This window comes from Lethenteron reissneri, chromosome 51, assembly GCF_015708825.2.
Source record: "Lethenteron reissneri isolate LAM-NWPU_2019-01 chromosome 51, ASM1570882v1, whole genome shotgun sequence".
Taxonomy (NCBI): domain Eukaryota; kingdom Metazoa; phylum Chordata; class Hyperoartia; order Petromyzontiformes; family Petromyzontidae; genus Lethenteron; species Lethenteron reissneri.
Window position 1 is genome coordinate 5,314,233 of NC_083829.1, and position 9,684 is coordinate 5,323,916.

Here is a 9,684-nt window from a genome sequence, read left to right on the forward strand (position 1 = left end):
ATGGCCAGCGTGGTGCTGATCAAGCAGATTGTTCGGTGGACTTTCAGACACCCGCACACACACGCCCTAATTAACAATCTGGCTTAAGATAAATGGATTCGAAATGCATTAGAGTGGATTAGAAATGAGAGTTCCCCAAATCGGCCTAATGTGTGCAGGAGTAGTTTATTGCGCGGGGAGCGGTTGTTGCGATGTTTTTTTTTTTACGTGATAAGCCTTTCTAATTGGCTGTGTCGGGTGGTGGTGGGCTTTCACGACACATTTATATTTACGCGATCAAACCGAAAAAAATGCCTCTTATGGACAAATTCCAATTTTCGAAGCTATCTCGTCGTGACCAGCAAACCTCGAATATTGGCATCTAGCTCCCGGACATGTCGCTGCAAACGTGCGCACCAATGTAATTGAACATCGCCAATTGTGTCTCGACTGCAGATTGCTGCCGATAGGCGACAACACGCTCGTCAAGAGCACTGTTTGGCCTTTAAAATGTTGAGGCGACGTTTCGGGCAATGACCCTTCTAAATAGCATATGCATGACGAATAATGTATATATGTTTTAAAATACGTTTAACTATTTGTTCACACTCACTGAAGCAAAGTCAGGGTTTCTCATTTGGACCATTAAAGTTATGGTAATTGTTTTTTTTTACCCTTTTATCTGGTAACAAAACTGACACCTTTTTTTACATGGAGTCATGTTTGCATTGACCACAATACCTGCGGTCGGAATGCAAACAAAAAATCATAACTCTAATTATCTTCTTGGTTCTTTCGGTAAAGTCACGTAGAAGGGAAGTAATAAAATAATAAAAATAAAACATAATAAAATAATTTTATTATCTTTTATTTTTATAATAAAATAATTTTATTATGTTTTATTATGTTTTATTTTTAATATTTTATTACTTCCCTTCTACGTGACTTTACCCAAAGAACCAAGAAGATGAATCCCTGCAGTCACGACAGCTTTAAATCGAAATTTAACTCTAATTATGTATGCACTGTCCTTGAAATTGATTGGTCCACACCCGAAACAGCTTTCCTTAGAGCCTAGTCTCACATGGTGTTGGACCAGATGACGCCAAAAGGCGCACAACTCAAAGACAATGCACCATCAGAGTATGAGAGCTCGGGGCAAGCATCTACACAATTGGAACCCCCTTTGCCAGTAGCAAAATATGGTAATTGTTTTTTTGACACCTTTTTACAAGGTGTTATAAAAGGGTAAAAAAGCAATTCTCATATTTTGCTACTGGCAAAGGAGGTTCCAATGGCATTAAAGTTATGTCAATAAAAAAAAATACTTTCTCTAACTCGATACTGAACAGCACTTTCCACGTGCGATAAGTATTGCGTCGTGTGAATACGCATCGTCACATCAATTCAGCTACACCCCGACGCTCTCCGATGACCGTGAACCTTCAGGCAAAAGTCTCGTAATCGAATTGTCATTTACAAACTCCCAGCAAGAATACCGCAACGCTTAAGAGACTTAACACTCAGCCGAACAGAACGAGGATGAACGTCTTCTTGGTTCTTTCGGTAAAGGCACGTAGAAGGGAAATAATAAAATAATAAAAATAAAACATAATAAAATAATTCTCACGACGTTTCGGCCACAACGCAAGCAGCCGTCCTCAGGTGAAGAATTCTTCACCTGAGGACGGCTGCTTGCGTTGTGGCCGAAACGTCGTGAGAATTGTATTTAATGTTTTATTTTTATTAGCAGCCGTCCTCAGGTGAAGAATTCTTCACCTGAGGACGGCTGCTTGCGTTGTGGCCGAAACGTCGTGAGAATTATTTTATTATGTTTTATTTTTATTATTTTATTATTTCCCTTCTACGTGACTTTACCGAAAGAACCAAGAAGATGAATCCCTGCAGTCACGAAAGCTTTAAATCGGAGGATGAACGTCCTGAGGGATTCATACTCTTAGTTCTTTCGGTAAAGTCACCATGTAGGTAAAAAATGAAACTAAAATTAATAAAAATAAAACAATAAAACAATAAAAAATCACGACGTTTCGGAGGCAACACAAGTCTTCGAAACGTCATCACAGCCAGATTTGCTGCATCATGGCTGTGACGGTCCCACCTGATGACGGAGACTTGTGTTGCCTCCGAAACGTCGTTATTTTTTATTGTTTTATTTTTATTAATTTATATTTCATTTTTTACCTACATGGTGACTTTACCGAAAGAACTCAGAGTATGAATCCTTGCGGTCACGAAAGCTTCAAATCTAGTCCTGAGGGATGATAATCTCAGTCCCGAAGATCCAAGATGAGTGACAAGGTAGAGCTTGTGTGTGGACATGTAGCGTCTCTCGCTTTCAGACGCGCTTCTGCGGCCGTCTGGAACGTTCTTTTCGAAATTAAGAAGCCACTGGAGCGTTGCACTTTAAAGTGATCGAAGTTGAACATTCATTTATTTAGAACTGAGTTTTTGTGTTTCGTTTGTTATTCCCTTCCCCGCACCTCCGATAAACGCGCGGTTTGCTACGTACGGTGCGAAAGAAGTTCACCATGCGTACATACAACTTGTAACATAGTCACAAACAGTATTCTCTCGAGGAACCGGCTATGCATCAACATCACGCGTTTAGAGCAATTGGCTGCTATACATTTTCACGTAAGCAACTTCGTTGGACAATAATTTCTGGATTAAAAATGCATCTCTTTATAACTATCTTTTGTGTTTAGTTTGTTGTCAAAATAGAAACAATCTCAACACATAGAATTTTGATTTAAAGCTTTCGTGACTGCAGGGATTCATATTTTTGGTTCTTTCGGTAAAGTCACGTAGAAGGGAAATAATATAATTAAAAAAATATTTTTATTGTCTTCTATTTTTATTATTTCCCTTCTACGTGAATTTACCGAAAGAACCAATAATCTCAACACATTCGTAAATAATACTGCGGCCTTTAAAGGAAAAATATGGAAAAGGCGACGTTTTGGACAATGGCCCCTATTCATAGCCCATATTTGTTTTTGGGAAGGATGCCACCAACTTTGAATTCCGGCTTGCTTTAGCAAGATGGCGACTGAATAACATAGGCCGCCATGTTGGTCAGGTAAGCAAAACTGTTGGATTTGTGTTTTATTGGTCAGGTCAAAATGAAATTTCATTTTGTATTTTTCCCTAAGCGTGACGCATTTATAGCGCGACACAAAATGTGTACAGTAGATGACATTAAATACTGTACTGTACATATATTGGACTTTTAACCTTGGGTAAGATGACTGCCTATTAACCCTAGTACTACGGCCGCTTTTTACCCTTGGTAAGATGGCCACATTTTGTAACCCTTGGTAAGATGGCGTCCTTTTGAAACTTGGTAAGATGGCCGCCTTTCTAAACCTTGGTAAGATGGCGGCATTTTTGACCCTTTGTAAGATGGTGGCCTTTTTAAACCCTTGGTACGATCACCACATTTTTAAGCCTTTGGTAAGATAGCCGCATTTTTAACCCTTTATAAGATGGCTACATTTGTAATCCCTTGGTAAGATGGCCGCATTTTAAACCCCTTGTTAAAATGGCTGCCATTTTAAACCCTTGGTAAGATAGACGCATTTTTAAACCCTTGGTAAGATGGTCACCCTCTTTATTCGCCCAGCGTGGATTCCACAGGAGAGGCTACAGCAACATCTATACTGTATTATATACAGTATATATTATATCATTATCTTTGTGTAGTGAGTCCAACTGAGTCACAGATGTTACGTAACTTTAACACAACATCACACAATCTACACTCGTGTCTCGATTGCCCATCTAACCACGCTACGACAGAACTAGACACGGTTCGCTATCCCGGCCTGGACCACGCGCTGGGTCCCAGACCGCGTGACTAGAAGCTTCTTCTCCCCGACACACCAGCACACGAAGAACCCCGAGCTCCTCACGGGCCTCCGTTATATCCCCCTGGACTGGGGCTGGCTCCGCCCTTCGCCCCGCCCACCTTCCAGATCTCTCGAGCTCTTTCTCAAAGGCTCCTGAGAGCTCTTTTAGACCACGTGACCGCCCAGCGGCCCCGTCCACCGATGGCCCCCCTCCAATATCATCCGGTCACGTGTCAGCAGGTCAACCAGCGTATCATGCCCCAACGTAACCCTGGCTGGCTGAAACTCCCTCTCGCTCCGTCACCGGGAGCCCGCACCGCACACTGCTCGCGGTGCCTCCGCGCTGACCAGCGCTCACCCAAGCCCCGCTAGGGCTGATACTATGCCCCGTAAGCGGGCTATACATCATTTTAGCACATTATCCGCCGTGGCTTCATAAGCCCGGCACCACACAGTGACAATCACCGTCACTACATTTGTATCGCCTTGCAAAAGCAACCCCCACTTCCTTGTGGGGTGGTGCCAGATGGTAAGAGTGTTGTTGTGAGCTTTACCAATTGGGGTGAAGGTCTGACATTAAGTTGGCTGTTTTAGCCTTCATTGTGGTCTCACGTCAACCATAGTGGCTAACGGGGGCTTCCAGTTGTGCAAAGGGCCCAGTGAATATGAAACGTTGGGTCAACGTTGGTCTGGCGTCTTCAGCCAAATGTCAACATTGGTCCAAAGTTGTAATGTTCAGTGGCAGCAAGTGGTGGGGGGGGGGGGAGGTAACCCCCACCACCTCAAACTTAATAAACAAAGGCCCACAGGAGGATAGTCCAATATCTACAGGAGGTTACGAGGGGACGGTGAACGTGACGTCCCTTGGCCAAATCTCATTTGGTGCAGCCAGAGGATTGACCTCATCCCATGGGGATTCATATTCTTTGGTTCTTTTGGTAAAGTCACATAGATAGAAAAATAATAAGAATAAACACTAATGTCGACTGTAGCCTGGTTCTTAATTGGAGTGAGTGTACCGGCAATCTATAATGTAGACTATAGCCTGGTTCTTAACCTCAGTGAGCATACTGGCAGTCTATAATGTAAACTGTAGTCTGTTTTTAACCTCGGTGAGCATACTGGCAGTCTATAATGTAGACTGTAGTCAGTTTTTTTAACCTGAGTGAGCGTACTGGCAGTCTATAATGTAGACTTATTATTGGTTCTTTCAGTAATAAAAATTTACAAAAATAAAAAAACCCACGACGTTTTGATCACAACACAAGCGGTAGTCATCAGGAAAAGGGGGGTTAGCCTCTAAAGGCAAACTGTTTATAAAGGTTTAGAGATGGGCGTAGCCCAAATGTGTCAGCAGCATTGGCGGGGCAGGTAATGTTAATGTCAGTAGAAAACAAGCAACTACACCAATCAAAGGGCCGCCAGGCAATCATTGCACCTCACTCCACACACCCACACTGCTGATGGTGGAGGTTGACAAGAAAACACAAAAAAAGTCACGACCCAAAGTGGTTGATGACATCTTTCCAATGATTGCTGAGTTCATAACCATCCTCTCGGTTGAAATTGTGTCTGTATATATGGATGACTTCATGAACGAATCTTTGTTGATAGCCAGAAGGCTTGCAAAGTACCATCATCTTAGAGAATATCAATTTCGTGTGAGCCAGCCGCATTAAAATAATGATCAGCTAAGGCAGAAGTATTGGTCCTACCATGTTTCAAATCTGCCTTATGCTCACGAACACGGCCCGAGACATGTCGCTTAGTTTCCCCAATGTAACTGCTGCCGCAGATACAGCTTAGTTTGTAGACGCCGGGATATTGCATGTCAGGAATCTTGTCCTTCACAGATGGGATCAGATCACGAATTTTATGCACTGTGTTAAATCGGACCTGGATCTTGTGCTTGTTAATGATTTTGGAAATATTTTTGGTTACCCCTGCTATGTATGTCAGGGTGATGGTTTTGATTGGATCCTCAGATGGCTCCTTCCTCACGGTTGGGGTGATGGCTTTGCAGATTGTGTAGTCAGAGTATCCATTCACCTTGAGAGCTTGGTGTACGTGTTTGAGTTCACTGGTTTGGTGTTCATGGTCGGAGATACATTGAGCTCTATGGTGCAGCGTTTTGATGAGGGAATTATTCTGGGATGGATGATGGTGGGAATCAGGTTTTAGGTAGGCGTCAGTATGGGTTACTTTCCTGTAGACAGAATGGCTCATTGAGCCATCTGGTTTCTTTTTGATTAGGACATCCAAGAAAGGTAGCATGCCATCCTTTTCTACTTCCATGGTGAATTTGATGGCTGGGTGTATGGAATTGATGTGGTTGAGGAATTGGTTCAGATCTGGTCGGCCATGTGGCCAGATGACAAACGTATCATCCACGTACATTTTCCACAAGGACGGGCATAGAGTGGATGCCTGGACAGCGCCCGTCTCAAATTTTCCCATGGGGGATCCTTCAGAAACAATCTGTGCGTTGTACGGACGTTGAAATTATTTCGCACCACACGTAGCAAACTAAACACGACAAGCAGTTCTAAAGACGTTAGTTCTCAATCTTGACTTGAAAGTGCGTTAGCCCCAGTTGGCTTCCTAATATCGGAAGGAAGAGCGTTCCAGACGGCCGCAGAAGCGCAATCTGAAAGGGCGCGATACGGTGACCACCGCCTTTGTTAGATGGTCAGCCAAAAATCCGCTGCTGCGAGGATGACCGGAGTTCGCGTGATGGTTTATGCTCCTTTACGAGATCAGCGAGGTATCGTGGTTAATTTTTCGCAATCATCTAGCGTACAATGAGTGCGACCTTATCATGTATTCGTTCGGCTACCGGAAGCCAATGCAGCTCCGCGAGCACCGGACGGACGTGGTTCAGATCTTGCAGTACCCGTCACGACACGTTCCAAAGCATTGTGTACACGCTGTAGCTTTGCTCGTGCTTTTGCCAAACGTCCCGTCGACGACTGAGCCAAAAGCTGCCGCTGCGAGGGTGATGGGAGTTTGCGTGATGATTTATGCTCTTTGACGAGATCAGCTAAGGGCGGCCACGTGGAATGTCTGAACGCTTGTTGGCAAGGAGAAACTGCCATTCACCTATTGGGAGCTGGATCGTAAGGGACCCAACCACCTGGATGTCTGTGGAACGGTGGCAAAATGTTAACTACCTCGCCAGATGCACAAGAGGTCGTGGGTTCGATCCCGACCCTGACGCCTGCTGTATATTTGGAGTTTGCGTGTTCTTTTCTCTCTCTCTCCCCATGGTCGCGTGGATTTTTCTCCAGGTCTTCCGGTTTTTCCCTCCACATTTATAATCACGCGTTTAGAGTATTTGGCTGTTATATATGTCCACGGGATACGCTACTTCGTTGGGCCATAATTTCTAATTGAACATTCATTTCTTTAGAACTGCTTCTTGTGTTAAGTTTGTTGTCCTTCCCCCGCACCTCTGATTATTGTGGTTGGCAACGTACGGTATGAAAAAAGTTCAACATACATTTGTGGCCAGGTCGCTTCTGAAAAAGAGTTAAAGAGCTCAGTGGGCCTTACCTGGTAAAATAAAAAAAGTAGTTTATACTGTAGTTTAGTGTTTAATAGGTGTTGGCTAAAGTGGCATCTCGGGATCAGGTCATATTAGTGTGAACTTACCACGTCGTTTTTCCACACCCAATATTACTGTGATTCACAGTTATTTTTTTTAAATGAGGCCACGTAATTAACTGGCCAGATGTGTGTCGTCAAGACCCTCCACCGCCCTAACAACTAAAATCGTCACGCGTGACCAAATTTAGCAATATTTTTTCTGTATGTACGGCCAACTTGTATCCGTTTTTTTTACGCGATTACTAGCAACCGCACTACTACATATCTTTTAGCAACCTTGTTGCGAAGTAATACACATTGCAGTGTGCAATTGCGTTGGTTAGAAGACACATGGGAAGGTTCATTTTGATTGGACTTCAGTCGAATAACGTTTAAGCCAGTGGTTCTTAAACTTTTATTGCAGCATTGCACATCCTTTGGTTTTTGAATCGTTAAAAAATATATGTTAACAAATACAGAGGTTTGATGAAACAAAGTTGTAATTACGTGCCCGTGTTTTAATTTGTTTCGATGATTTACCTTCGAAAAAATCTGGTCATGCCCCGCACCCCCTAAAGGGCATCTCGCACCCCAGGTAAAGAAGCACTGGTGTAGGCAATACACTCCTACTCGGCAGCACGTGAAAGTACAAAAAGCCAAGGCGATTAAACCTGTGCAGTACAATTACAAAGGCCGTGGGAAACTTGATTTTTTTTCAATATCGTGAATAGTTAATATCGTACTGAACCGCCAAAAATGATATCGCAGCGACCGCAATAGACAAGTGTGGGTTGCAATGTGACCCAATGGACAAGTGTAGGTTGCAATGTGACCCAATAGACGATAGCTGTGTGTTTGCAATGTGACCCAGTAGACTGGTGTAGGTTGCAATGTGACCCAATAGACGATAGCTGTAGATTGCAATGTGATCCAATAGACTGGTGTGGGTTTGCAATGTGACCCAATAGACGATAGCTGTGGGTTTGCAATGTGATCCAATGAACAGGTGTGGGTTTGCAATGTGACCCAATGAACAGGTGTGGGTTGCAATGTGATCCAATGAACAGGTGTGGGTTTGCAATGTGATCCAATGAACAGGTGTGGGTTGCAATGTGATCCAATGAACAGGTGTAGGTTTGCAATGTGACCCAATAGACGATAGCTGTGGGTTTGCAATGTGATCCAATGAACAGGTGTGGGTTTGCAATGTGATCCAATCGATAGGTGTGGGTTGCAATGTGATCCAATAACCAGATGTGGGTTGCAATGTGACCAATAGACTGGTGTAGGTTGCAATGTGACCCAATGGGCAAGTGTGGGTTGCAATGTGACCAATAGACGATAGCTGTGGGTTTGCAATGTGACCCAATGAACAGGTGTGGGTTGCAATGTGACCCAATGGACAGATGTGGGTTGCAATGTGACCCCGGTGCTACTTGTGGAGTAATGCGGCACTAAGAGCCTCAGCGGATTAGCGCTAGATTCCCTCTCACACCTGCGAGTCGATAATCCTGATCCTGCCCGGTCCACACTTTCCTACACCTGTCAAGGGCACGGCCACAGTCGCATCTTGTCTGTAGAGCTGTCGATAACCAGCTGCGGCTGCCTCTGCGTCTATTTCTTTGCCTAGCCATCTGTCTAGATCAGGGGTCGACAACCAAGCGAACAAGAAGTCTGACACTTTTTTCGAATTCGTAAAAAAAAAAACTCTATTTTATTGAGCTGCAATGCAATGTGAATACGAGACGTGGTCCTTAAAATAGATATCGTCACAAAGCAGTCCTTAAAGAGCCGCATGCGGCTCCGGAGACACAGATTGCCGACCCCTGGCCTACATGACATCTCGATGGATATTGTCTGTATGCAAATCTTTGTATGCAAATCCTTGTCTCGCTTCGTGCCTCTATCTGCCCACCGACATGTGTATATGTATCTCCAATTGCGGCGACGGCTAACATCAGTGGCAAGTTACATCTCAATCAGTCCTGGGTGCCGCGTTAACTGAACAGCACTGACCAGTATGGTGAAGTATGGTCAAAAAGCTCCCCTATGAACGACACATGGAGAGGCCTTGATCCAGCAGTGGATTGAGAAAGACCCGTACAATGACTATTTGTATAAATTGACACACTCATTTTTTTTTTTTACAAATCATAAACACTTTATTATAAACATATCTGCGTTCATGGTTTAAATACAATTGTATGAAACATCCCAAAAGCGGGGAATTTGAAGGAATGTGTGTTTAATT

The 9,684-nt window shown here is 43.7% G+C and overlaps 1 protein-coding gene across 1 annotated transcript in view; it reads left to right on the forward strand.

Moving 5' to 3' along the window:
• ATP5F1C (ATP synthase F1 subunit gamma) overlaps nt 1-9,684 on the forward strand; it is a 375,672-nt gene that overhangs the window by 96,286 nt on the left and 269,702 nt on the right. The window lies entirely within an intron of this gene.